Here is a 6,000-nt window from a genome sequence, read left to right as displayed (position 1 = left end):
CCTAGTGCCATCAGCAGCATGGATTCATGTTTTTGCATGGGGTTCTCTTCTCTCTTAGGGTGAGGAAAACAAGGCCAGATGCGGGCTATGCACATTGCAAACTTGTATCAGAGCCAAGGAAAAGATCAGATACAGGCTATGCGCATTGCAAACTTGTATCAGAGCCAAGGAAAATGGGTTGAGGGCCTGAAATCTTTATAAAAGGCTGTAACTTGACTTGTCCCCTTTGCCCTGAAAGGATAGATTATCGTTACGGTGTTGAACAACCGATCCATCTGACAGAGGGAGCCACTGTCTTTGAGGCTCTTCACTGTCCAACATGTCTGGAAAGAACTGTGCTTTGTTGGCAAGGTAAGCGAAGCCGAGACCCATCCTCTAGTCTCCAGTGATAGGTCACACAAGTCCCTACAACTGTGAGAAGAGAATTGGTGTGGGCAAATTAAGGTGACCATAAAGGGGGATTCACTCTTCTTGTGTCTGGGAAGGTGGCTCAGTTAATAAAGTGCCTGACATACAAATGCCAGAACCCAATTTCAGATTCCCCACAACAATCACAAAATCTTTGTGGTTGACAAGTTATTATTATTATTATTATTTTATTATTATTATTATAAGCTTTTAATGCTCTCTCGGATCTGAAGGGCATCAGGGCAGCCTCCGGCCACAGGGCCTGCAGCCACTCTGCTTTGCCTCCCAGGCCTCTTGTCAAAGCAGAGATCCATTCCACATGTTCATTTTAAGGCTCAGGGTGACTTGCAGTTCTAAGTAGGTGACAGTCATGCCAGAGATGAGATGTGGCCAACTTGGCAGAGAGCTGGAGGAAGGTGTGCCAGTGCAAAGTCTCTGAGAGAGAGTTTAAAGACAGTGGCCATGTGTCTGAAGCAGTGAGAGAAAGGGCAAGCGAGAAGACAGAGCCAACTAGACCGCACCATGCGGGGAGGGAGGGTGAGGGCCTGAGGAAGTGATGGTTGGTTCATAGCAATTGTCAATGAAGAGATTTAAAACCCTCTGAGAGATGGGCCTTTGGGCAAGTCTGCAGGAGATTATTTTAATCAGGTTCATTGTTGCAGGAAGACCCGCCCACTGTGGGTGGCACCCCTCCCTGTTTTGAGCTCCTGGTTTGCGTAAAGGGGAAAGTGAGCTGGGCAAAGCGTTCATTACTCTGCAGACCGTGGATGGAATGTGACCAGTTGCCTCAAGCTCTTGGAGACTTCTCCACCATGACGTTCTACCTCAAACTGAGATAAACTAAACCCTTTCTTCCTGAAGTGCTTTCTGTCACACCAGCAGGAGAGTAACTAATATAGAGTGTGATTCTCAACCAGCTCACCCCAGGGGCCCAGAGCAGGAACGGCCATCTGAGGGAAAGGTTCATTGTGATAACCAAGACTAGAGGAAAGAGCCTGTGCCACAGCTGGGCCCAAGGACTGGGTCAAGTGTTGACTGCCTTCTGTGGGAAGGACGCTAAAGTCGCAGTGGTAAATGTTGTGAGTACAGGGGTGAGAACGTTAGCCAGCTATTGATGACACTCTCGGCGGGAATATGTGGTGTTATGTTGCCAGGTGATTCTGTCCTCTCTCCTGAGGCTTGCAACTTCCCATGATGCCATAGTGTCAGTGAGCAGCAGCAGCAGCAGCAGCAGCAGCAGCAGCAGCAGCAGCAACAACAACAACAAGAATCTGGGCTTTCCATGTCCAGCAGGCCTGTCCTGGTGGGTTTTTTTTTTTATTGTTTTTTATTCTTATTTTTTTTTTTTGTCACATGATACAAGCTAGAGTTATCTGGGAAAAGAGAACCTCAATTGAGAACCACCATTAGGTTGGCCTGTAAGCAAGTCTATGGGGCATTGTCTTGATCAATGATTGATGTGGGAGGGCCCATTTCGCTGTGGATGGTACCACCTCTGCGCAGGTGTCCTGTATAAAAAAGCAGGATGAGTGAGCCGTGAAGAAGCCAGAAAGCAGCCGTTCTCTGTGGCTCCTGCCTCAGCTCCTGCTTGCGTTCCTGCCCTGACATTCCTCAATGATCAGGATGTGTGGGCCACATAAACCCTCCCCTCCCTATGGTCAGCATGCTTATCACAGCAATAGAAAGCTAAAACAAGGACTATTATTGGGTGCATTTTCTGAACCTGGCTCTCCTGTCTTATTGAATACAACCATACCCACTATGTTTTTAATTTTACTTTAATTTATTATCTGTTATAGCCATTAGTTTGGGTCGGGGGATACCTTTGAGCCAAGAACTTAACACTGCGACTCAAAGTCAAATCATGTATGGAAGATGCCTTTTATTTCTTGTCATCTTTTAAATAAAAATTTTTATATCTCTGGGTACTAAAAATATGCCCTAAATTTAATGTATTACACAAAATTGGTTTCTTGAAGGGCAATAAAAATATTTCCATTTAATGCATTTTAATAGGACTTAATACATCACTGTCCTTTAAGAAGCTTGAAAGGGAAGAAACCGGTTCTTTTTAAGGCTTCCTCTGCTCACAACACTCCCAAAGCATGATGGAAGGAAAATAATGAATTTGTTGGCACCAGCAAGATGGGGTAGCTTTTGCTACTCCTCTGAATTATCAATGTAAGCAATCATCTTCTCTATTTATACATCACTGGGAGTTCTCTTATTATATGTCCTTGGGGAAATATCTGGGAAAAGCTAGTCTTTGTAACCATTCCTATTTGAAAAATTGCCATAAATCCTGCGCTAGCAGATTCAATCATTTATTGCAGAAATAATGAGGTCTAATTCTTAATGACACATGTTAGCCCGGTTGCACTTGCTAACATCTATTTTTAGCAGATCATGGGCAATGAAAATCAATGTTTTTGGTTAAGGAAATTGTATTTGTAGCAATGTGAGATTAAAGTTCTGCTTAACTAAGTAATTATAGATATGATCAAAGATTTTAACAACCTCTTTCAAGTTATCTTAGTATGATATTACTGGTATGCTGTTTCAGTTACATAAATATGAATTGGTCAGTCTTACCATATAAACACCCCTCTTTGTAATCTTTTCCTACTGAGATAAAATATAAGTTAGTCCATTTCATGCTATTTGATACCATGTTGTCAAGGTGATAGGGAAATGTTCCACCAATCCAAGTGTCACAGTGTGCTGTGCAAGGGAGCAGCCCCCCCACAGTGTCACGGTGTGCTGTGCAAGGGAACAGCCCCCCCCCCACATTGTCACGGTGTGCTGTGCAAGGGAGCAGCCCCCCACATTGTCACGGTGTGCTGTGCAAGGGAGTAGCCCCCCACAGTGTTACAGTGTGCTGTGCAAGGGAGCAGCCCCCCACATTGTCACGGTGTGCTGTGCAAGGGAGCAGCCCCCCCACAGTGTTACAGTGTGCTGTGCAAGGGAGCAGCCCCCCACATTGTCACGGTGTGCTGTGCAAGGGAGCAGCCCCCCCACAGTGTCACGGTGTGCTGTGCAAGGGAACAGCCCCCCCAACATTGTCACGGTGTGCTGTGCAAGGGAGCAGCCCCCCACATTGTCACGGTGTGCTGTGCAAGGGAGTAGCCCCCCCACAGTGTTACAGTGTGCTGTGCAAGGGAGCAGCCCCCCACATTGTCACGGTGTGCTGTGCAAGGGAGCAGCCCCCCCCACAGTGTTACAGTGTGCTGTGCAAGGGAGCAGCCCCCCACATTGTCACGGTGTGCTGTGCAAGGGAGCAGCCCCCCCACAGTGTCACAGTGTGCTGTGCAAGGGAGCAGCCCCCCCACATTGTCACAGTGTGCTGTGATTTCTGTCACCAGGACAAATTTCATCCAATTGCAGACCTCAGAAGCTTCTCTGAAGTTACAGTTTAAAATACAAGTTAGCCTTAGTTCTTTAAAATATTACTTCTATTTTAAAATTGGACATTTGCTCTATTTTATAAAATGAAGTGTTACCAGGTTCTAGAATAAAAATTAAATCTGAATGTAATTCTAGTGCTCAGGAGGCTGAGGCAGGAGGATTCAAGGCCAGCCTGGACTTCAAAGTGCCAGAACAACCTGGGCTAAAATGTAAAACCCTGTCTTAATCTTATTCTATAAAATTATTAATAAAAAATGAAGCTGGGGCTCAAGTCAATGGCCCTAATGCAAGCTAGACAGGGTCTCTGTCACTGGACTGCACCCCGGGTTCTGGAATTTTTTATTTGGGATTATAGCATAATTACAGTTCTCCCTTCCCTTTCTCCCTCAACACCCAAAAAATCTCAACACTCCCAAAGAGCACCTGTTTCCACTCTTCTTCAAATTTGTGACCTCTTATTTTACTAATTGTTATTGCCTGCAGATATATTCCATAATATAGCGTGCTCAGTCCATACATTGTTACTTGTATGTATGCTTTCAGGGCTGACAGTTTCAGTCCCTTGCTTTTTCTAGAGGGTGGGTGAGTTTGAAGAAAGGGTCTCACTATGTAGTGCTGACTGTACTGGAACTCACTATGTAGACCGGGCTGGCCTTGAAACTCAGAGATTCTCCTGCTTCCTCCTCCAGAGTGCTGGGATTAAGGGTGTACTCCACTAAACCTGGCTTGGTTTCACCTACTGGATGTTTGAGACAGGATCCTACTATGTATCTTAGCCTTGACATGAAACTCGTTATGTATTCCAGACTAGCCTCAAGTTCTCAGTCCCTCTGCATCAACTTCCCAAGTCCTGGGACTACAGGTATGTGCAGCGAAGCACACACAACATATTTAACACAATGATAAGATGCACTTGCATTTTCTTTCTGAATCAGCTTTTAAATTCTTTTGTTAATAAGAACCAAGCACTTGGAGGAAATCAGGGAAGGTCCATAGGTTCCAAACCTTTGCCTTTCTGACCCTCCAGTCTTCCAGAAGTTTAAACTCTTAAGACTTTTATCATTTGTCTTGTGGGTAGGCATATTATAAATACATGCGAACATTACTTTCCAATTAAAAAAAAAGTTTCTTTCTCCAGGACTTGATGGCTCAGCAGTTAGGAGATGCTCTTTCACAGGACATCATTCAGATCCAGGTTCCGTCCATGTCCCACGTGGTGTCCTGTCCCCCCAGTGACAGTGACAGGCATCTATGATTCTACTCCCAGGACTCCAGCACCCTCTCCTAGCCTCTCTGGTTACTGCATGCATGTGGTATACACACATGCAGCAAAACACTCATATACATAAAATAATAATAATAATAATAAATTTAAAATATTTAGTGATTTAGAGCAGGGTCTTTTTATGTGATCCAGGCTGGTCATGAACCTTTTTATGTTTTATTTATGTATTTATGTAGGTATTTATTTGAGACAGAATTTTACTGTGTAGAACAGGCTGACCTTGAACTCAGATCCATTTGCTTCTGTCTTTTAAGTGCTGAGACTAAAGGTGTATGCCATCACACCAGGCCTAGCCTTGAACTCTTGATCCTCCCTTCTCAGTCTTGGGAATTAGGGATTATAAGTGTGTGCCATTACTCCTGGTTCTGGGCTATCAGAATAACAAATTCAAGAGACTACTGAAAACAAAGCAGTCTTTAAAAAAAAACACGTTATTTCTTTATTGATTCTTTGTGAATTTCACATCTTGCACCCTAATTCCTCTCACCTCCTGTCCCCCATATCATCCCCTCACTCCTGCAGTGCCCCCCAAAATGAAATTTTTCTGAACCAAAACAAAGCAAACAAACAAAGACAGTTTTTTAAATATCACATTCTGCAGTAAGGGACACCAACATAGAGACATGCAAAAATGGCTAGCATGCTTATTTGGTACAAGACAGTGACTTTAACGCTGAAACATATTGATAAATTCCTGTTCCCCTTTCCATAAGACAAATTCCCACCCTGTTGTTTTCAGATACAAAACTGGTGGTGTGAATGAGGATGCTTCCCATTGGCTCATGGGCTTGCATGCTCGGTTCCTAGTTGGTGGAACTGTTTGGGAAGGATCAGGAGGTGTGGCCTTGCTAGAGGAGGGTTGCTGCTAGAAGCAGATGTCACAGTTTCCCAGTTTCTCTCTC

Source organism: Arvicola amphibius, chromosome 7 (genome assembly GCF_903992535.2).
Source record: "Arvicola amphibius chromosome 7, mArvAmp1.2, whole genome shotgun sequence".
NCBI lineage: Eukaryota > Metazoa > Chordata > Mammalia > Rodentia > Cricetidae > Arvicola > Arvicola amphibius.
The sequence above is the reverse complement of the archived record's forward strand: the minus strand, read 5'-3'. Positions refer to the sequence as shown.